The sequence below is a fragment of the Cavia porcellus genome, unplaced genomic scaffold (assembly GCF_034190915.1).
Source record: "Cavia porcellus strain 051 isolate PalLab524CR breed Dunkin Hartley unplaced genomic scaffold, mCavPor4.1 scaffold_3, whole genome shotgun sequence".
Taxonomy (NCBI): Eukaryota; Metazoa; Chordata; class Mammalia; order Rodentia; family Caviidae; genus Cavia; species Cavia porcellus.
Genome location: NW_026947486.1, coordinates 6,377,524 through 6,400,183, shown reverse-complemented (window position 1 = coordinate 6,400,183; position 22,660 = coordinate 6,377,524). Strand labels below are relative to the sequence as shown.

Below are 22,660 nucleotides of genomic sequence, written 5' to 3'. Positions count from 1 at the left end.
GCAGTAGACCCAAGAGGAGGACCTGCACCGAACCCTGGTGAGTACTGGGGACCCCACGGCTGCTGGGGTTGGCATCTGGGAACTGGGCAGTGCCCGCCACCACGGGGACATCAATAACACAGAGAGGCTGGCGGAAGACATCTTAGAGCTGGGCAGAACATACAGCTCAGTGACATCACCAAGTCACCCTGTAGGGAGGTCTGGTGGAGGACATCTTGAAATTGGGCAAAGCCTGACGCCGTACTGGCTTCAGCGTCATACAGAGAACTAGTGGAAGATATCTTGGATTTGGGCAGACCTGCTGTCCTGGTGCTCCTGTCACAGAGAGGTCTGGAAGAGAACAGCTGGGATTTGGGCAGAACCCTATGCCACGGTGATATTAGTCAGCTGTTTCTGGCACAGAGAGAACTGGCAGGAGCTACTGGGGTTGAACCAGCCCTCTGCTTGGGGCCCAATAAGCAGATACAAAATAGTCACAACTCAGTGACATGCAGAAAGTACAGCCTAATTTACGGATTGACTGGCACAGAGGCTGGAGGCTAGCCTGTATCGCCCCTGCATCCCAGCCTACCCCAGATAACAGCAAATTGGGGAGGACAACAAAAACTCAAGTCAGCACACTTCTGAAAGGCTCTAAGGAGTACAGAGAGGGCCAGAGACCCCCAGGACACTCCAATCTGAAAGAATCCAGAAACATGACAAGAGATAAAAATAAAAAATCTCCAGCTGCCCAACATGAGAAAATAAGCCCAGGACAAATAAACACTGAAGAGAACAAGCACAGTAACCATCCAAACTGGACACAGCATCAGCTAAATTAAAAAATACTTTCATGACCTCATAGATGAATTTCAAGCTGTACTCCTGATCCAAGTGAGGCAAGATATAAAGAGATTAATTAAAGAAATGACAAGCCCCGCCCAAGAGAACACAGATGGAAGAACTGAGGAAATCAGAAAAGAAAGAGAAACTTCTGAAGAAGAATTTAAACATAACTTAGAATACATGAAACAGATCTAAAGAGATTACCCAGAAACTAAAAACTCCATTGAACAATGGCAAAATGCCTTGACAGAAACTAAAGACAGCCTTCTGAAACTTGAAGAGAGATTTATGGCATATGATCGTGAAAGAAAAAGCCTCTTAAAAATAACAAGGAACCAGAAAGAAACAATTCAAAGGCTAGAAGATGTCAAAAAGATATATAACTTAAGAATAAAGAATGTGAGTGAGGAAGCAGGAGCAACCAAAAATGAAATACAAAGAATATTCACAGATATATTAAAGCAAAATTTCCCATGTATAGCAAAAAGAAATGATATCCAGATAAAAGAGGCATACAGAACACCAGCTACCTACAACCAAAACAGATCTACACCTAGACATATAATAATCAAGATTCCAGAAATCCACCAAAAGAACAGAATATTAAAAGCAGCCAGAGAAAAGATGCAGATTACCTACAACGGGAAAACTATCAAAATAACAGCAGACTTATCAACACAAACTCTTAAGTCAAGAAGGGAGTGGGGAGAAATATTCCAAGTCCTGAAAGAAAATAATATGCAACCAAGGCTCATATACCTGTCAAAACTCTCTCTCAAAATTAATGGAGAAATAAGATACTTTCAAGACAAGGAGGAACTGTGGGAGTTCGTGGCCACCAATCCAATCCTACAGAGAGTGCTGAAGGACATTACAGAGAAAGAGAGGAAGGGATACCAGGATTCCAGCAACAGTGGCAGAGAGGCCTCAATGAACGGGGCAGACAGTGGAATGAGGGAATAAGGTGGACAAATTATAGCAGAAAAGTGGAGTAGCAGACATGAGGCAGAGATGGTAAGCTATAGTCTTTAGTATAGACAGCTCTGAAACACTATAAAAAAAGGCAGAGGTCATTGTTAATGGTGTATAAGGATTTAAAAGACACAGTAGTCTTATCGCCATATTTAGTTTGAATTTAATTTGTTCTGGTCTGTCCACTCATGTCAGATTTGAGGGCACATACATCTTGACCCAAAAATAGCAGGTTATACCATGGTAACTATCCTTACTTTCCTATTAACTTAAACTGAAATCCTGTAATACTTACATTGTCTTACTATGACTGATCTTAATTGAATCTGAATCATAAGACTATGGGTTGCCCTTGGCTGATTTTATTTGAATTTGGTATGCTTGTTAGTATCAACCCTAAAAGTAGAGGCAACTACTCTGAAGATGACAAGATGTAAAGGATATCCATACTGGTATTAACTATTAACAGCTCTCAAATCCTACAATGCTTGCAAAGTTGAGTTTTTATAAAACTCAACTATAGGTAATACTATGTTTAGCCGTTGTTGTGGACAAATCTATTGAAAATAACAAGAGAAAACATAGTAACTATGGAAGATCATCTATATTGTGGTCTTATATGTCTTATCCATTGCACGTTTTTCTAGGAATTTGTTTTGCTGTCTTGCTACGACTTGGTTTTCCCTATAATACAGAGAGGATAGATATATATGTAGAAATTCACACATGAGTCTTTTTTTAAAATTATTTATGGGACCAGATTATATAATGCAAGGTGTAATGAACAGATACTCTGAAGAAGAGACGCTAAGAAGCCCGAGGCTAATTTTGTAGCATTATGATATAAATTCTAGCAATACTATTGTTCGCTGATTAGAATGACATTGGTCTGGTCTCTTGAGTTCAATTTCAGCATATGTAGAGATGGGGACAGCTATCATGAAGAGAATGAGAGATGCGATGGTAGTTATTATTGTCTTCCCTAATGTTAGATCTTGAAGACCTAAAAAGCCTTCATTATCCTGTAATGATTTGATTAGTTCTATAATATGCAATAAGTATATAAAGTGGGTGAAGATGGGGACAACTATTTGTAAGAAACTAGAGACAGTTAGATAGACAGTGATGATCTCCAGTGGACTTTCTTTGAAATCTGTATTTCTTTAAATTATTTTTTACTGTTTTGTTCTGTTTTGATATGTTTAATCTTACCCTCTTTGAGATGTAAAACAAATGTGTAGGATTGATAACCATATTACTGAGTTTTTGTTCGATCATTGAGCAGAACTGTTTGTACTGTCACTTTTTGAATGTCATTCTAAATACTTTAATTCTATAACCTGAACAGCTATTTCTTTTTTTTAAAATTTTATTTAAGGAGAAAAAAAAAGCAGAGAAAGGGTACAAGTTATACAGATTTACAGAAAAAAATAAACAGTAGGAAATCACTAGTTAATGGATTACATATTGTCATCTTAGAAATAATTGTTCAAGTCACAAAGTTAAAGCTTGTAAAGTGGACATTCCAACAGTGAGACTGCAAACCGTTCTGTTCAATGATCCAATAAAACTCAGTGATATCATTTTCTATCTTATACACTTAAACATACATGCAGTTATATCATTTAGAGCACTTTCTTTTCTTCTCTTTTGTACAATGACAATTACACATTTTGGGTTTTGTCACTCCCACAGTTCTTATTACTTTTTTGGAAGGGAGTAGAACCAAATGTGACATAACAGAACAGAGTCAATCAAATCAAAAGGGTGGACATAATAGATAATGTAAAAGCATAATACAAGGTGATCAATAATGGTTACCATAATGCCTCCCGCTATCTCTAATAGAATTGCCTATATCATCAGTTATAATAAAATTGAACAAAACAGTAAAGAACAAAGCCGACAAAACCAAAACATTGGAGACATTGTAGGTCTTCAAAAGTAGGTAAAAGTCATCGAGAATGGGCGTCATAATGAATCTCACTATCTTCACAGCTAGAACAGCTATTTCTAAGATGACAATATGTAACTTATCAACCAGCAATTTCTTACCGTTTGTTTTTCTGTAATTTTGTATTATTTCTACCCTTTTTTAAATCTCCATGTATTTTTTGTTTCCTTTTCTTTAAATAAAAAAAAATAAAAGATGCAAACAGTTCGAGTTATTTTCTAAGTATTAAGTGTAATGTGTTCCCTGAGTAATTCACAAGCACATATTATTATAGGCAGGTAACTCAGATAACAATGAATGCACAATCAGAGTGATTGAGCCTTTAAGGAGATCAGCACATAAAACAGAGACATCTGAATTTTGGCTGGAGTCCAATCTGAGGAGAGTCAGGCCTCAAGGTGGAGGTGCAATAGCCAGGACTGCAAGATAAACAATAATTTGAATTATACCATAATCAGCAACACCTGGTCCTGTGGCTCCAGCTAGGCATCAGGAGCATAGATGAGTGACCAGATCATCTGAACCCATACTATTCTTCTTTCCCCAAAATGCCTTTGTTCTAACCTTGTAACATAACTCATTTTTATATAGGATCATAATTAGCTAGTTGGCTATAATTATAATCCTATAGGCTTATTATAGTTTCACCCATGTTGTACCCATTTTATGACATTGGTGTATAAATTACCCATGATAAGGGGCCTTGGTTACCATCCACTTGGGACCCCTCCTGGTAATCCAAGAGCCATTCTCCTAGTCCTTATTTCCATTGAAATAATCTTAAATTCGTCCTTTGGTTCATGGCTTCAATCATCAATATTGTGATACTACAAATCTGGCACATTTGCCATGGAATGGGTCACAAGTTATATATTTATGTCACAGTATTGATATAGATTTATTCTTTTGGAAGATGTGGTATATCATGTTATGCCATGTGTCTATATATCTCCTCAATGCCTCATGTAATCATAGGTGGGGCTTATTTGCAGTTGACTGTATACTCTATAACTTTACAGGCTGATGACTGATTTGCAACAGACTGGTTTAATCACTCTGGAATTAGATGGGAAGACCCCAGTGGCACTCAATGGTCTTTTAGGACCAATTTGTGGCCCTGGCTATACCCTGAATTGACAAGAAGATGTACATTATGATTTGTGTAGTTACAAGGCAGGAGTGTCAAAAGTATCAACAAACTTGCAAATTTATCCCACCTCTAACATTGATAGTCCAGGAGCATGTTTCATTAGTATGATCACTTGGCCTCTCTCTTTATTCCTTCCCTAAGGTTAGAACATGTCATATAACATATTGAGGCCTAACTATACTCAGTGGGCCTTAAATGACACTCCAGCTGGTCTCTGTCTCCTAAATGCAAAATTAAAACTAATGAGATAGGCTATCCTCCAAAATCAGATAGCATTACATGTTCTGACAGCAGCATTCAAAGAGTTACTTGTGCAGCTGCAAAAACTGAATGTTGTGTGTACATTCCTGATAGATATTAGATGATGAATCAATGACAAGTCAGATTATAAAATTCCCTGGACCTTATCCTTATTCTCTTTGTGGGAAGCCATTACTATTAAGTCTCTCTGGGTGGAAATCTTTGTTAGCTGTACTCATAATTATCCTGTTGATTCTATTATTTGGCACATGCATACTTGTTTCTTTTACTTTGTCTCCTCCAGATTTAATGCTGTGTACCTACCCAAGATGAAAATAACTGGTGTCTATTTAAAGGGCCTTTAGATAGACTCTCTGTTGAGTATCTCTGATGCCTGATCAACAACTGTGACCCCCTTCAGCCTGAGAAAAACAGATTGATCTTTGCCCAATTTTCCCTCCTAGTAGTTTAGGGTTTTTCTTCAGAGGGGAGCCACTAACCCAACCCTCTACAGGAAAAGACTCTATTCTGTATCCATGCCCACTTGCTACATGATTTGTTTCCTCATTGGATTCCGATTTAATCAATGTTACCTGAAAAATTACACTTATAATCTTATTGATTGACCATCTATCCCATCGTATGCCTGCCTGCTTTTTGAGTTCCTATTTTTCTCCACCTTGGATCCACCTCACCTTGTGATTCTGCTCTACAAAAATTCCTAAAGTAGGTAGGATCCTTGGCAGCCCACTTGGCACACATTCTGTCTCTTTATTGGACAGAATCTTTCTTTCTCTCCATAAATATAGATTGCTTTTTTAAAAATTTAAAAAAAATAAAGTGTGTGACAGATTCAAGGTGCAATGCTAACATTAAAGGTGCTAGAATTAAGGGGATGGGTGATTAATAAATCAATATACTGAGTAGATTGACACTGTCCCAACCTCAACAGCTTGGATACAATGTAAAGGTGAGAAAAACATTTGTTTTATCCCTTGCTTGCTTGTTTTTTGTTTCTACTCACCATGGACTGTTTTCCTCTGTTATGCCTGTCTGCCATGCTACCTTGCCTGAGAGCCAGCTGATGATGAATTTAAACCTCTACAAACTGCAAGCTAAATAAACATTTCTCCATCAAACATTGAGTGTCACACAATTTTGTCTCAGCAATTAGAAAAGTAACTAAGACATCTTCCTATGGTTTATATACAAATCAAGTACTTTTAATTTATCTATAATGCAGTTCACACTCACTGTTGTCATCCATAAAGTTTTTAAAATTATAGCATTAATTTTCTGCTTTAAAAAGTAGTCTATACATCTTTCTGACTCAAAATCAATGCTCTGTCATTTTCGTATTAGGTCGTTATCATTTTGCCTATTCCCTATCCCATATATTCTCTTGATTCCAAATTTCATTATTTACTGTTACATTCAATTATCAGCCACTTTACTGTTTTTCCATAAAACTGAGGTTCACTGCTTCTTAATCTTTATTCATAATTACTGATGAAACCCCACCCATGAATCCATTGAAATGTACACCTAATCACAGTTTACAAGAATGAGTTAAAATACTACACAGGAAGATTATCAAAAGTTTTATTTTCAGAGCTGATTAATTTGTCTCTGCATTTTTATCCAATTTTGTCTGCCATACGTGTTTTTCTTAAACCTTTACAACCATTATGAAATCTATTTTATTCTCTCCTGCCTCAATCTAAGGTATGCCTTTTCCTCAAATGTTAAAAATAAATAGAATAGATGAGGAAGAAATACTCTGAACTTCCAAAACCCAAATGTAAGTTAAAACCAATGATTTGTCCTTGGAATCCTGTCACAAAAAAGGAACTCAATTCTCTCTTGCTGTAAGGCCGTTACTTCCCCCAAATGAAATGAATACAGCTACCAGGAGGTTTACTTCAAGTATCCTTACTTATTGTTTACCACAGATTCTGCTTCCTTTGCTGGTGTCGAGGAATATCCATGTATGATAGTAGGGAGGAAAGAGGAGGCTATCCTCTTAGTGAGCATGTTCATTCCTCCAGTGGGAAAAAAAAGGTGGATTTAGATCACACATGTCACGTTTATTTTTCTCAAGTTTATTGGTCAGACAAATCACTGCACTACCTATGAAACAGGAGAGCAACAACAACCACACAAAAAAAACTAAATAGAGCATTTTAACTCTTCAACAACATGTCAGATAAGGAAGAAAAACATCCCTGTTACACGTACTAAATGAGTACACAAAACAGTTAATTTCATATAAACCTGAATTCTTTGTCTTCCAAAATGAAATATAAATTTGATGACAAAAGAAGAAATTTAAGAGAGTTATTCTTTACCGTTTTGTTCAATTTTATTATAACTGATGATTTAGGCAATTCTTCTTAAGATAGCAAGAGGCAGTATGGTAACCATTGTTGATCACCTTGTATTTTGTTTTTACATTATGTATTATGTCCATCCTTTTGATTTGACTGACTCTGTCCTGGTATGTCACATTTGGTTTTACTTTCTTAAAAAAACAAAGTAATAAGAACTGTGGGAGTAATAAAACCCAAAATGTGTAATTGTCATTGTACAAAAGAAAGGAAAAGTTCTCTAAAAGTTATAACTGCATATATATTTAAGTGTATAAGATACATAACCATATTACTGAGTTTTGTTGGATCATTGAACAACTGTTTGCAGTCTCACTGTTTGAAAGTCCCCTCTATATGCTTCAATTTTGTAACTTCAACAACTATTTCTAAGATGGCAATATGTAATTAACTAGTGATTTCCTACTGTTTATTTTTTCTGAAAGTCTGTATAACTTGTACCCCTTTTCTGTTTTTTTTTTTCTTTTTTCTCTTTAAATAAAATTTTAAAAAAAAGAGAGAGTGTTTAGCAAGGAAAATGCTCTTTGTGGGCATCTCACTAAGGGAAATTTTGATGTTGTTGTTATTTTATCAGGAATCACACTTAAGAGCTGTGTTGCTGAGCTATGTCCCCAGCCCACCAAGGGGATTCTGAATAGAAATCCGACATGCTTCCTTTGTGTCTGCCTTATGTAGGCAAGCAGAGTACAGGGGTTTGTTTCAAAGAAATGAATTAAAAAAATATTTAAAAGCAACTGGTTATCTTGCATTTCTAATGTCCAGATCTTTTTAAGATGTAAGGAGTTGTTAAAGCTGTTAGTACATCCTGGAAGGGAAATTTAATTTCTTTAATCTCATTCTAAATTTGTATCATTTGTTCTTGTCTTTGTATCTCAAAGATTAGCTTAGCTATTTGAATTATTTCTTAACTTGGGTGTGCTATTTTATTTTCTTTTACATTACTAAAGATAATGGGCTGTTTGCTTAACTGGATGCTTGCTTAAATCTTTCTTCTGACATTATCCTAGGCTTCTCTAAATGTCTATTTATAATAACTATACTAAACTGCTATAATAAGTACCTCAGTGACTTGGTTTATGAGTAGCATTTGACACTTGCTATTCTCTGCAGTGAAGTGAAGGCATCAGACTAAAATCTTCAGTCTCCAGTGTGCAGACTCCCTCTGCGTGCTTCCTCATCCAATTCTGCCAGTAACCATTTTAAGCCTATCTTGTAAATTTTTATATATTTGTATATTTTATGTTATATCTGTTTCTCTAATAAATTGCTGGCAGATACAACATGGTTACTTTTTTCTGAGTGGTGAAAATTGAGAAAAAATTTTCTGTTTAATTGACAAAATATTTTCTGTTTAATTGACATGCTCAAATGAGTAAGTTTTTTATTTTATGGAAAAGTAAAACAAAATATCAAAACATAGAAGAATAACTATAGTTGGTGCATGGCATATTGTTATCTTCAAAGTAGCTACTCATAGTACAAGATATGGGCGTAAAAATACTTCGATCAATATTAACATAAATCTTTTCAATGAAGTATGAGAAACCAACAATATAACTATCTTGCATTTTTTACCTTTCCCTTCCTTTCTTACCTTCCTTTGTTTATGTTTGTATTTGCCCTATACACTCATCTTTCTGTTCTCATTAGCTCAATGAACCATATATGTTTAAAACCATTTTAGCTTTAATGCTATGGTTAGCATTTTTTACCCTTCTGTTGTAGTCAGGGATTAGAAGAAAAATAATTATATACAGGGCACATAATTTATAGTATTATTACATAATTGTCACCCAAAGAATTAAATACAAAATGTCTAGGAAATCTGTCCACACACTAAAGACCTAGAGAATCCTGCAGCAGGCCTGAATCCCATGATATTATCCTTCATGAGTTTAGTCTAACTCTTTGATCCCATGACAATGCCTCCCACAGATCCAACTGGAGGCCTAGAGCACACAACAGTGACTCATGCAAGTCTCTTTCATGAATCTGCGCTGGGAAGGCCCCAAGGTGAGTGGTGGAAGCTAGAATGTCTGTGCAAGTGAGATGAAGGATGTGTGCCAGCAGGCGGAGCGTTCTTCGCTGGAGCCAAGAAGCAATGCTGTAAACGAGGATCCGGGATTCCAAAAAGTAACACAGCTATTCTCAGTGACAAGTTTCTGACTTCCTCTGATGATGAAAAACAGCTGAGTTCATAACAGGAAGCCAGAATGACAAGCTTCTCCTGAAGACTGAACTGCACACAATCCTCCCCTCTGGAGCTAGGAAGCAATAAAGACCAGTGCTTCCCCAAAGTGAACCACAGCCATTCTCAGCAACAAGGTCCTGAGCTCCTCTGCCAATGAGAACAGCCAAGTTCATATCAGGAAAGAAGCTCAGCAAGTTCCTCCAGGAGAACCCACGGCAATAGTAGAACCAGCAGCGCCAAACAACAGCTCTTCCTCTTATTTATGCTGGCAACAATCCTCAGGTGAGCCATCTACCCTCAGCACCATGCTGATTTTTCAGGTGTTGTTTAAATGGCGGTCAGTTTTCAATCCACCACACCTTGGTATCTTCTTCGGTAGATTAATGATGGAGTGTTTTCTATGACATTCTTTTGGAGTCTTTGTTTCAATTACTACATTAGATTGCTAATGAAAATCATTCTGAAATCTTATCTGGTAATTCTGAAAGCAACAAACTGAACATTTTGTAATGATAGTTAAAATTTCTAATAGGAGTAAGCACCTCACTGCATTGTTAGCTAAATCTATCAATTGGGGTATTAGGAACTTTCTGTTTTAAAAACTGTTGCTCTGCAAAATAAAGTGTTAACAGTTACCTTATGTTATTTTAATATTTCAGAGGATTTAATTGTGATTTTTATGAATAAAAATCACTCCTGTTAAAAGATTTTCTTCAGTGGAGAATAGACTTAAGTGTACCGAATAAGATTTATGTTTATTTTCTTTACCTGAATTTCTGAGTGAAATTTAAAGTACTTATTTTATACTAGCTAATGTAACAATATTCAATAAATATTTGGAGCATTGTAATGACTTTTTAATAATTTTATGTATGTGTAAAACTAATATAGTGCTGAAGTTTTACATTTAGATAGCATCACCTCTGTCAGAAGTGTCTAATTTTCAGTTTTATTGAGACAGAAAGTAATAACTATTTCAAAAGAAACTTGCATTCCTTTTAGAGGTGATAAATTTTTCCTATAAATTTCAGTGTTAAAAATTTATCATTGGTGGTGTAAGACAGGAATGAATGTGGACAAAAGAAACAGGGTAATCTGACATTGTTGCATTTTACTTACACTGTTTTATTTCAGGGATGTGACTGTCATTAAAAAAGATGGATGTTGTGATTAGTGTGAATCTCAGCAGTAAATTCACCAAAGTGCTGAAAAGACAAAGTGAATGTGACAATAGAAAGGGAAACAATCTCCAGTTGTCTAGAGGCATAGTAATAAGGCTTGATGAGTAAGACAATAACCATTTATCCCAGAAGATGAAAGGTACAGAAATAGACCAAATGCCACACCTAGTCTGTGTCCTACTTGAAAATACAAAGTAAAATATATTGAAGATTCTATTTGAACAGATTCTATCTGCTTGAATCATTAATATGAGTGAATAACAGCAAGTAATTGGATTCATACTAACACTTTAATATGAATGCTATAAAACGTACCAGCATTATTTACTATGAATAAATTGCTAACATTATATTTGGAGAAATTATAATTTGCCTTTTAAGTACTTCTCCAAGGACATTTTGTGGGATGAAATAATAGTGTAATTCCATTTACTTTTTTACCAGTACATGTTTGTGGTACATAATAAATGTATTTATTACATGGGGAATTAGGCACTGTACACATCACATTTTAAATCTTCTCACTTTCATTTCCCCTGTCTTCTCTCCATTTCTAGATGTCCCTCCCATCTAGAATAGGACTACCTCCCAATTTCCTATTATTTATCTTACATTTTTCTTTTAAAATATTTCTGCTCTGAGTTTTACCTATAAGGAAAGCTGATTTATTTCTTTTAAGATTGTAGTTTCAAGGTACAACTATTTTTCTACAGATGACTCAAATTTACCTTTCTGGCAGAGCAGAACTCCATTGTGTATATGTACCTGATTTTCTTTAACCATTTATCTATTACTGGACAAATAGGCTGCTTCCAAGATTTAGCTACTAGGAGTTGTGCTGCTGTGAACATAGATATGCATGCATCACTGTAATGTGTTTTCTTTAATGCTTTTGGAAAGATATTTGAAGGCAAGTAGCTTCATCAAATAAAATTTCTAGTTTTAGTTTTTTGAGGAAACTTTGTACTGATTTCCATAGTGGTCATACTAATTTACTTTCCCACCAACAAGGAGGAAATGTCCTTCTTTTCCTTGCAGCCTCAACAGCATCTCTATATTTTGTTTTACTTTACTTTTATTTTTGTTTTTGTTTGTCTTTGAGTTCTTGAGGATAGCCATTCTTTCCGGTGCAAGATGAAAACTCATTGTTCTTTTAATTTGCATTTCTCTGATGGCCAAATATAGTGAATATTTTTATATACTTATTGATTATTTTTGTTTCTTCTTTTTGAGAAGTGTCTTCATTTCAATTGCTCATTTTGATGAGTTTCTTTTTATTTGGGGTGGTCTAATTTTCTGAGCTCTTATATGGTATAGGCCAGTGGTGGTGAACCTGTGGTACATATTGGTTTTTTAAAAATTTATTTATTTATTTTTTATTGGTAACAGGGATTGAATTCACGACCATGTGCTTGCAAGGCAGGCACTTATGCCACTGAGCTAAATCCCCAGCCCCAATGGTACACATGTTATTGTGTTTTTCTTTTAATACAACAAATATATGAATTATTTTTTTTTCCTAAACTACAATCTCATTATTCAGGTTTAATAGTAATGCTGTTTTTTTGTGATAAATAAATCGGCTTTGGGTTTCTGTTTGGGGACTGGATCTCTAGAAGTTTTGCCATCATTATAAATATGACTCCTCTGTACGAATAACTGGAAACATTATTTTTTTCACTCTCTAGGTTATCTCACTCTATAATAGTATATTTTTAATACACTCAGATTTTGAAGGAAAATGCTTTATAACTCAGTTTCATTTGAGGTCCCAAAGAACAAAAACCAAGCAATGCTTCGATAGACTTTACAGCACATTATGTTGAAGCTTTTAAGTGGGAGAGCCAGTTTCTTTGGAAAGAGTAATTAGTATGCTAGTGTTTGTATTCAATTCCCAGAGAGAGGTCACACAGTACATTTATCTCATTTTAAGCCAAAAGAGAGAAGGGAGTTTCAGGGAATATATGGAGAAATTATACATTTGACATTTTCAGGGTCTGGGAACTATTTATGCAATGGGTAGAATGTCTAAAAGGATATAGGAAAGGGAGATAAAGAGAGCATTTTGTGAGTCAGTAGCATTCCACCATTGGTACAGAATGGAATTCGAGTGTTTTTCATATATGAGAAACTAGAGTGGAAACTAGTATGATTCTGATTTGCAAAGCTCCTAAGAGAGCTACTTGAAGAAGCAATAGATGGCTAAACAGGAAGTCTGTATAGGGCAGACTATGAAAAATTAAGAGCCTATGGGCTGAAGTTCTAAGACAGCCCACATATTGAAAACTATACTGGAAGTTTTTAGTGGATGTATCTAAAGAATCAACAAAATATCTGTCTGAAAACAGATATAGGACTGGAAACTACACATTTGGGTTAATCTGGTGATTATCCCTTGAACACTAAAACAAAATGTCTTTCCTCCACTTCCCTTATTCTTGTGACACTGGAGAGTAAGAGTCATGTGAGGAAGGGGAAGGTGTAAGTTGGGTAAAGGGCAAATAAAGTGTAGTGAAAGATAAAGGGCACTTCCAAGTAAATTGAGGACTTACAGTCCAGGAAAAATCTATGTGGAGCAAGAAATATATGTTCATTGTTTAAAATCGCACTGTTTATATGTGACTGATACTGAAACAGACATTTAATTACTGAACTGTTATTCCCAGGAAGTGAAAATTGAGAAATTTGAGAAAGTTGAGAAAATTTTCAGATTTAAGACTGACCAAAATTTTTCGAGGAACTTTCTGAGCTTTCATCCAAATGCAGAGGAAGTACTGGTATATGGATTTAGATTTAAAGAGGTAATTAGGGAGAAATGCTTTATGTTTGTCCCCTAATGAGTACAACCCATGCAATATAGTGGTGATGAGACTAGGAAGATATAGCCATCGGTGTGCAGAGGAGGAGCTTGGCGGATCTGGGGTGCCTGCATCGGCCTCTCTGTGTGTCTGGATGACTGTGGATATCTCGGCCCAGACTGTTTGGGTCCCTCCAGGCTTCTGGGTGCAGTGAAGTGGAGTAGTGGGTTAGAGGCCTCTACATCCGCCTCCCCATCCCGGCTGCACTTGGAGAACTGCTGAGCTCCTGACGGGTGGTCGGGCCCACACTATCCCCGGAGCCCAGACTGTTTCGCTGCAGGGCCTAGCCATCAGTGTGCAGAGGAGGAGCTTGGCGGATCTGGGGTGCCTGCATCGGCCTCTCCGTGTGTCTGGATGACTGTGGATATCTCGGCCCAGACTGTTTGGGTCCCTCCAGGCTTCTGGGTGCAGTGAAGTGGAGTAGTGGGTTAGAGGCCTCTACATCCGCCTCCCCATCCCGGCTGCACTTGGAGAACTGCTGAGCTCCCGACGGGTGGTCGGGCCCACACTATCCCCGGAGCCCAGACTGTTTCGCTGCAGGGCCTAGCCATCAGTGTGCAGAGGAGGAGCTTGGCGGATCTGGGGTGCCTGCATCGGCCTCTCCGTGTGTCTGGATGACTGTGGATATCTCGGCCCAGACTGTTTGGGTCCCTCCAGGCTTCTGGGTGCAGTGAAGTGGAGTAGTGGGTTAGAGGCCTCTACATCCGCCTCCCCATCCCGGCTGCACTTGGAGAACTGCTGAGCTCCCGACGGGTGGTCGGGCCCACACTATCCCCGGAGCCCAGCCTGTTTCGCTGCCGCGCCTAGCCATCAGTGTGTAGAGGAGGAGCTGGGCGGATCGGGGGTGCCTGCATCAGCCCCTCCATGTGTCTGGAGGACTGTGGATATCTCTGCAAGCAGGGAGAGATCACAGGTTCCTGAGGCACTGTGGCCTGTGGTGAGTACACTAACCCGGCTGCGATTGAAGAGCTGTGGAGCTTCCAAGGGGCAGGTGGGCGCACAGTGTCCCTGAGGCCCAGCTTGTCTGGAACTGCAGAGTTCTGAGCAGGCAGAGGAGGGCCATTGGTTCTGCAGGCCCAATGGCTTGGAGTAGCGTGGTGCCAGAGTCTCAGTAGCTGCAAATATAGAAGGGGATTTTCAACAGATCCTGAGGAAGATTTCAAATAACACTTGAAACACAGAAATATAGGAAAATGACAAAACGAAAGACCGAATTACAACCTCAAACCTCCAGTTCATCTCAAGAAACCCTAGGAGCAATGTATATAGAAGAAAATATATCCCATCCACCTCAAATATCAGACACAATAGCTACTGAAATTGACAAGCAACTCCAGGAAGCTTTAAAGAAATTCAAACTCGAAATAATCTCCCAGATAAAAAAGAAATGATAAAAGAAATGAAAGAGATTCTGAATATACCTAAAGAAAACACAGATAAAAATTGGAGGAATAAACAAAAAGATAGAATCCCTAGACGAGCAATATAAGAAACAAACAGAATACATAATGCAGATGCACAGAGATATACAGGAAATAAAAAACTCCACTGAAAGATGTAAAAACAGCCATAATGAAAGTGAAGATAGAATTTCAGACCTTGAAGACAGGATTGCAGCTAGTGAACAGGAAAGGAAAGATCTTTTAAAAATAACAAGGAATCAGCAAACAACAATTCAACAACTGCAAGACCATGCAAAGAAGAATAACATAAGAATGATAGGGATTAATGAAAAAGAAGGAGACGACATAAAGGATGTCAAGAGGATATTTAAGAGAAGTAATAGCTGAAAATTTCCCAAGCATGAGATCAGAAACTGACATCAGGATCAGTGAAGCATATAGAACTCAAATAGTCATAACCAAAATAAAACTACACCCAGACATATAATAATCACCATCCCAGATATCCAACACAAGAACAGATTATTAAAAGCTGTCAGAGAGAAAAGACAGATCACTTATAAAGGAAAACCTATCAGAATCACAGCAGACTTCTCATCACAAACAATAAAGTCAAGAAGAGCATGGAGTGAAGTATTCCAGATCCTAAAGCAAAATGATTTCCAACCTAGACTGATGTATCCTGCAAAACAATCATTCAAAATAGGTGGTGAAATTCGATACTTCCATGACAAAGAACAGCTGAAGAACTTCATGAACACCAAACCAACCCTGCAAAAAATATTGAAAGACAGTTTAGATACACAAAGGAAAAAACCACTAAGCAAAGCAAATAATTAAACAGAACAGAAAGATAAAGATGCAACAGCAGAGAGATCACATTCCTACAATAAACCAGCATTTAACAGTAATAACCATTAATGTAAATGGTCTCAATGCACCAATCAAAAGGAACAGACTAGCAGAATGGTTCAAGAAACAAAATCCAACCATATGCTGTTTACAGGAAACCCATCTAACCCAGAAGGATACTCATAGACTGAAAGTCAAAGGATGGAAAACAATTCTTCATGCAGCAGGAATCCAAAAAAAGACAGCAGTAGCCATTCTGTATGCAGTCAACATGAACTTTAGACCAACAATGACCATAAAGGACAAAGAAGGTCACTACATACTCCTAAGGGGAAAACTCCAAGAGGAAGAGATAACTATCTTAATTATATATGCACCAAACTCCAGAGCACCCAGTTATAAAACAATTATTAACAGAAATAAAAACTCAAATTATCAGTAACACAATTTTAACAGGAGACCTTAATATGCCATTGACACCAAGGGACAGATCAACCAGACAGAAAATGAGCAAAGAAATAACAGAACTGAATCACACCTGTGAACAAATGGGTTTGATAGACATATACAGAATGTTCGAACCAACAACATCAGAATACACATTCTTCTCAGCAGTATATGGATCATTCTCTAAAATAAACCATAAATTAGCTCACAGAACATATTTAAACAAATGCAAAAGAGTTGAAATCATCCCTTGCATGTTATCGGATCATAGCACTCTGAAATTAGAAATTCATGATAAAAGATACTGCAAAAATCCCGAAAACACATGGAAACTGAATAAAACACTCTTGAGTAATCAGTGGGTCACAGAAGAAATTAAAGAAGAAATTAAACAATACCTAAAAGAAAATGAAAACACAGATACAACCTACCGGAATTAGTGGGATGCAATGAAAGCCGTCCTCAGAGGAAAATTTATTTCACTGAGTTCCCACATCAGGAAAACAGAACGAATACAAATAAATAACTTGATGCTACACCTCAAACAGCAAGAAAAAGAAGAGCAAGTCAAGCCCAAAGCCAAAAGAAGAGAGTAAATTATGAAAATCAGAGCAGAAATCAATGCAATAGCGACTAGGAATACAATCCAAAGAATCAATGAATCAAAGAGTTGGTTCTTTGAAAGCATAAATGAAATCGATAAGCCCCTATCCAACCTTGTTTAAAAAAGGAAAGAAAAAGCTCAAATTCATGCAATAAGAAATGATAAAGGAGAAATCACTACAGACCCAATAGAAATACAGAGGATCATCAACACCTATTTCGAAAACCTCTACTCTCAAAAGTTTGATAACACAGAAGAAATTGACAGATTCTTAGAAGCATATGAAGTACCAAAGCTAGATCAAGAGGATGTAAAACTGTTGAATAACCCAATCTCTGCTAATGAAATTGAAAATGTAATTAAGTCCTTACCCACCAAGAAGAGCCCAGGCCCAGATGGATTCACTGCAGAATTCTACAAGAAATACAAAGAAGACCTAATGCCGACACTCCTCAAACTATTCAATGAAATTGAAAGGGAAGCAATCCTTCGTAAGTCATTCCTGGAAGCAAATACTACTCTACTACCAAAACCTGAGAAAGACCCAAGTAAAAAAGAGAACTATAGACCGATCTCCCTAATGAACACAGATGCAAAAATCCTCAATAAAATATTGGCAAATAGGATGCAGCAAATCATCAAGAAGATTATACACCATGACCAAGTGGGATTCATCCCAAGAATGCAAGGATGGTTCAACATACGCAAATCAATAAATGTAATCCACCATATCAATGGCCATTCTCCCAAAACTGTTATACAGATTCAGTGCAATCCCAATAGAAATACCATCAACATATCTTGTAGATCTAGAGAAATCACTCCTAAATTTCATCTGGAACCAGAAGAGACCTAGAATCACAAAGGCAATTCTAAGCAGCAAAAACAAAGCAGGAGGCATCACAATCCGTGACTTGAAATTATACTACAAAGCAACAGTAGTAAAATCAACATGGTATTGGAATCAAAACAGAGCCGAAGATCAGTGGAATAGATTAGAAGATACAACCACAACTACAAACACACTCAACCACCTTATCTTTGATAAAGGAGCCAACCAGGTCCACTGGAAGAACGACAGTCTCTTTAATAAATGGTGCTGGAAAAACTGGCTCTCCATTTGCTGAAAACTAAAGCTAGACCCATGTCTATCACCATGTACTAAATTAAAATCTAAATGGGTCAAAGATCTGAATATTAAAACAGAAACACTAAATCTATTGGAAGACAAATTGGGAAGAAACCTTGGAGACATAGGAGTATGTAGAGAATTCATGAACAGGACTCACACCGCACAGGAAATACTTTCCAGAATCAATAACTGGGACCACTTCTTATTAAAAAGTTTCTGCATGTCAAAAGAAATCTCCAGCATAGTGAAAAGAAAACCCACAAACTGGGAAAAGATTTTAGTGAACTCTCTCTCAGACATGGGACTCTTGTCTAAAACATATAAAGAATTAAAAAAACTCAGTCCTCCAAAATTCAAAGATCCAATCCAAAAATGGGCATCTGAGATGAACATGCAATTCTCAGATGAAGAAATGCAAATGGCAAATAAATACATGAAAAAATGTTCATCATCATTGGTCATTAGAGAAATGCAAATTAAAACCACACTGAGATACCATCTCACTCCTGAAAGAATGGCCAGGATCAAGAAAACCAACAACAACAAATGCTGGAGAGGCTGTGGGGAAAAAGGAACTCTCCTGCACTGTTGGTAGGAGTGTAGACTGGTACAGCCTTTGTTGGGATTGGAAATCCCATTTATTCCAGCTATTCCACTTCTAGGCATATTCCCAGAAAAACTGAAAGCATCATACCCCAGTGATATATGTGCACCTATGTTTATAGCAGCACAATTTGTAATCGCCTGATCTTGGAAACAACCCAAGTGTCCATCAACTGAGGAATGGATAAAAAAGTGTGGTATTTCTATACAATGGAGTATTATTCAGCTATAAAGAAGGATCACATTGAGATATTTATCAATAAATGGGCGCAGCTTGAGACCATACTCATAAGTGAAATAAATCAATGTCGCATGTGTGAATACCGAATAGTTTCCCTAATGTAAGTAATGATTCAAATATATAAAAATATGTGGTAATCATGATTCCCCATTATGTGGCCTTGAAGCCTTATAAAGTTTTCACTTATTAATTGGAAAGGCTTTATTCTGGGCTTCTTGATATGGAAATATTTGAAGCTATAGTATATGTAGTTTTATCCAAATATTTCAAGGAAAAAGACAGACACTATGGTAACTACTATTAAGTCAGGTATTTGGTGGTGAAGCACTAGGTTGCTGAAACAGTCGTGTTTGACCTCTATTGTTATATTGTTATGTCCTGTTTTATCTCAATCTCTCCCTTATTCTTTAAAAAAATTATTTATTTATTTCTTATGTTTGTTTTAATTAAAGGGAAAAATTTTAAAAAAACTAGCAGGATGTATAATAGTAACTCTTTGATTTCCTATTAACTTGTTTTGAATTCCTGTAATACTCCCACAATCTTGTTTTGACTGATTAGACTCTGTTCCATTTTGTATGATAGTATCAAGTTTGAGGGTATAGGCAACTACTTTGAAGGCAATAAGATTCACTAAGATGCCTATTCTGGTTTGACTATTGTCTCCTTTGGAAGTCCCGTAATGTTTACAATGCCTAAGTTTTATTGGTCTTGTTCTCTACTGTTTTGTTCAACTTTATAATATATAATGAAATAGACAATTCTTTTTAAGGAAACAAGAGACATCGTTGATAACCATTGTTGATAACCTTGTACTCTATTTTACATCATATGCTATGTCTATCCTTTGTTTTGACTGACAGCTTTGTTTTGCCAAATTTGACTTTATTCTCTCCCCCCCAAAAAGTAATAAGAACTAAGGAGTAATAAAATCCAAAATGTGTAAATTTTGTTGTAAAAAAGAGAGGGGAAAAAAAAGAGCTGTAACGGATATAACAGCAAGTGGGTTTAGGAGTGTTAAATAGCTGACTATATTAATGTTTTTGGATCATTGAACACAGCTGTTTGCAGTCTCTCTGTTTGAATGTCCACTTTGTATTCTTTGATACTGTGATTTGAGCAACTATTTCTAAGATGATAATATGTAATCTATTAACAGGTGATTTCTTACTGGTTTTTTTTTTTTTTTTTTGTAGTTCTGTATTATGTGTACCCTTATACCGCTTTGTTTTGTTTTGTGTTTTTCTCTTTTTCCTCTTAAATAAAATTTTTAAAAAAAGAGAGAGAGACTGGGAAGATAAAGAAAGATTAGTGATGACATCGCTGACAAATGTTGCCTACTTAATTTTAGCCTGGAATAAGTTCTGATCATTTCATTTTCTACTTTTTAAAAAAATCATATATGCATAATAATGTATAATAAAACTTTATTTTGATCATTATGCTGCAAGAAACTCTCCTAGAAATTAATAGAGTTAAGAGGGTATAATTTCAACTTTGAAAATAATAGCAATATAATTCAATTTAATCAACATTTATTTAGGATCTGTAGTGGCCAATATATAATTAGGGATTGATACTCAATATAGAACATGTAAATAGAAATGCATAGATTTGGGAAATAATCAGAAATTTAAAAATTATGATGACAGAATCAAATTAATAAATTTGGCTGCGTGAATATATATATATATATATATATATATATATATATATATACCCATATACAGAAGTCCTCCAACTGACAGTGATAAAATGCTTAAAACTTATTTAACTGTTGGGTTCACATATTTAAAATATTTTAAAAGTTATAACTAAGGCAAATATAATTGTAAATACAAGTAAATGATAATTGGGCATAAAGTCTGCATTAATCCACCTGTAAAACACAGGAGAATTAAGTGACAACCCATTGGAACTCAGACAAGAGCCAAGTGATGTTGACATTTATTTAAATACTAGTAAAATATCAATCAATTAGTAAATATTATCATATCAAAAATAAATCAGTAAAAATGGCTAGAAAAGTTTAAAAATAGGCAAAGGAAGTAAAAAAAAACAAAAAGGAATTGTATTTTTACTTTTTCCATGTTTATTTTTTGTTTTTAAAACCTTTGTTTTATTAGTATGTATGTGTGATACATGATGTTCACATCCATCTCAGGGATAACTAACATACCTTGACTCTTTATTTTCCTTCCCCTCTCACTTCTAAACTCCTTTTACTTATTTATATTATTATTGTCATTATAATTTTTATAGGTCATGGTTATGACACATAGTGATTAGGTTCATTGTGAGCGGTTGATTATATGTACGTGGTACATACTAAATCTTTTTACGGTGCCTTCCTGTCCTTTATTTCCCCACTCGGTCTAATGTTTCCCTTCCCATTTGCAGAAAAACTATCTCCCTGTTTTTTCTTCTCAGACCTTTCTTTTGCTTTTTGGTTGTACTTTGAGTAATTCAAATGTGGGAAACTATAGGGTATTTAAGCATGTGTGTATGATTTATTTAACTTAACTATGAAATTTATTTATGTTTTATTTACTCATTCATCTGATGGACATAGAGAATACTTCCACATGTTAGCTATTGTGAATTATGCTGCTATAAATATTGGTATGCACATAGCACTGGAAAATGATATCTTTAGGTGTTTTCGGAAGATACTTAGAGGGGACTCGCTAGTTCAAATAGAATTTCTAATTTTAAGTTTTTGATAAATTTCCATAATCTTCACATTCCCACCAACAATGTAGAAGTGCTCTTTTTTGAGGGAACTCATGCCAGAATTTGTTATTTGACTTATTGATGGTTACAATTTTTTTTGGTATAAGATAAAATCTTAGTTTTTTTAAATTTTTTTTTTCTAATGGCTAGAGACATTGAATTTTTTTTAAATAGTGCTTGCTGGGTCTCGGGATTTAGCTCAGTGGCATAAGCGTCTGCCTTGCAAGCAGGCAGTCGTGAGTTCGATCCCTGGTACTGATAAAAAAAAATTCTTTTAAATAATGTTTACTGGCTATTTGTATTTTTTGTGCTGAGAAATGCCTACTCATTTCCCTTGCCTATTTGTAATTAATTATTTTATTTTGGGAGGTGTAATTTTGGTGTTATTCCTTATATATGCTAGATATGAATTTTTTGAAGAATAACTGGCAAAATTTTTCCTGTTCTGTAAGCTGTTTTCTGTAGGTGACTTGCTTCTTATGATGTGAAGAAGTTTTTTATTTGATATAAGGTCATTTGTTTATTCTTGTTATTATTCCTTGTGCAATTGGAAGTTGGATCAGGAAATCCTCCCCTACACCCATGACTTAAATAGTTTACCTATTTATTTTCTAATCAGAAAATGATAGAAACTCTGAACAATGCCAGAATACATAATATAACTTAAACTCATTATGTATCACCATTTTAAGTCACTTTTCTGTTGCTAGGACAAAATGCCTGGACATCATAGTTTAAAGAAAAGAGATTTATTCTGGTTCATGGTTTAAGTGGGTTCATCTGTGGTCACTGACTCCAAGACATGGAGGAGCATAGAAGAGAAAAGATGATCAATACATGACAGATGAGAAAAAGAGAGTGAGGAAAGAGCTGTGAACAACTCCATA

The 22,660-nt window shown here is 36.0% G+C and overlaps 1 long non-coding RNA gene across 2 annotated transcripts in view; it reads left to right on the top strand.

Annotated features, from left to right (window-relative positions):
• Positions 1–22,660, top strand: part of LOC106027610 (uncharacterized) — a 105,881-nt gene that overhangs the window by 37,329 nt on the left and 45,892 nt on the right. Inside the window, exon 3 of one of the 2 annotated variants that reach the window (XR_010046501.1) lies at positions 9,464–10,001. This is a non-coding gene — a long non-coding RNA (uncharacterized LOC106027610). Of the gene's footprint in view, positions 1–9,463; positions 11,860–22,660 lie in introns of those variants that run through there. The other variant, XR_002791125.2, reaches the window with a different exon arrangement.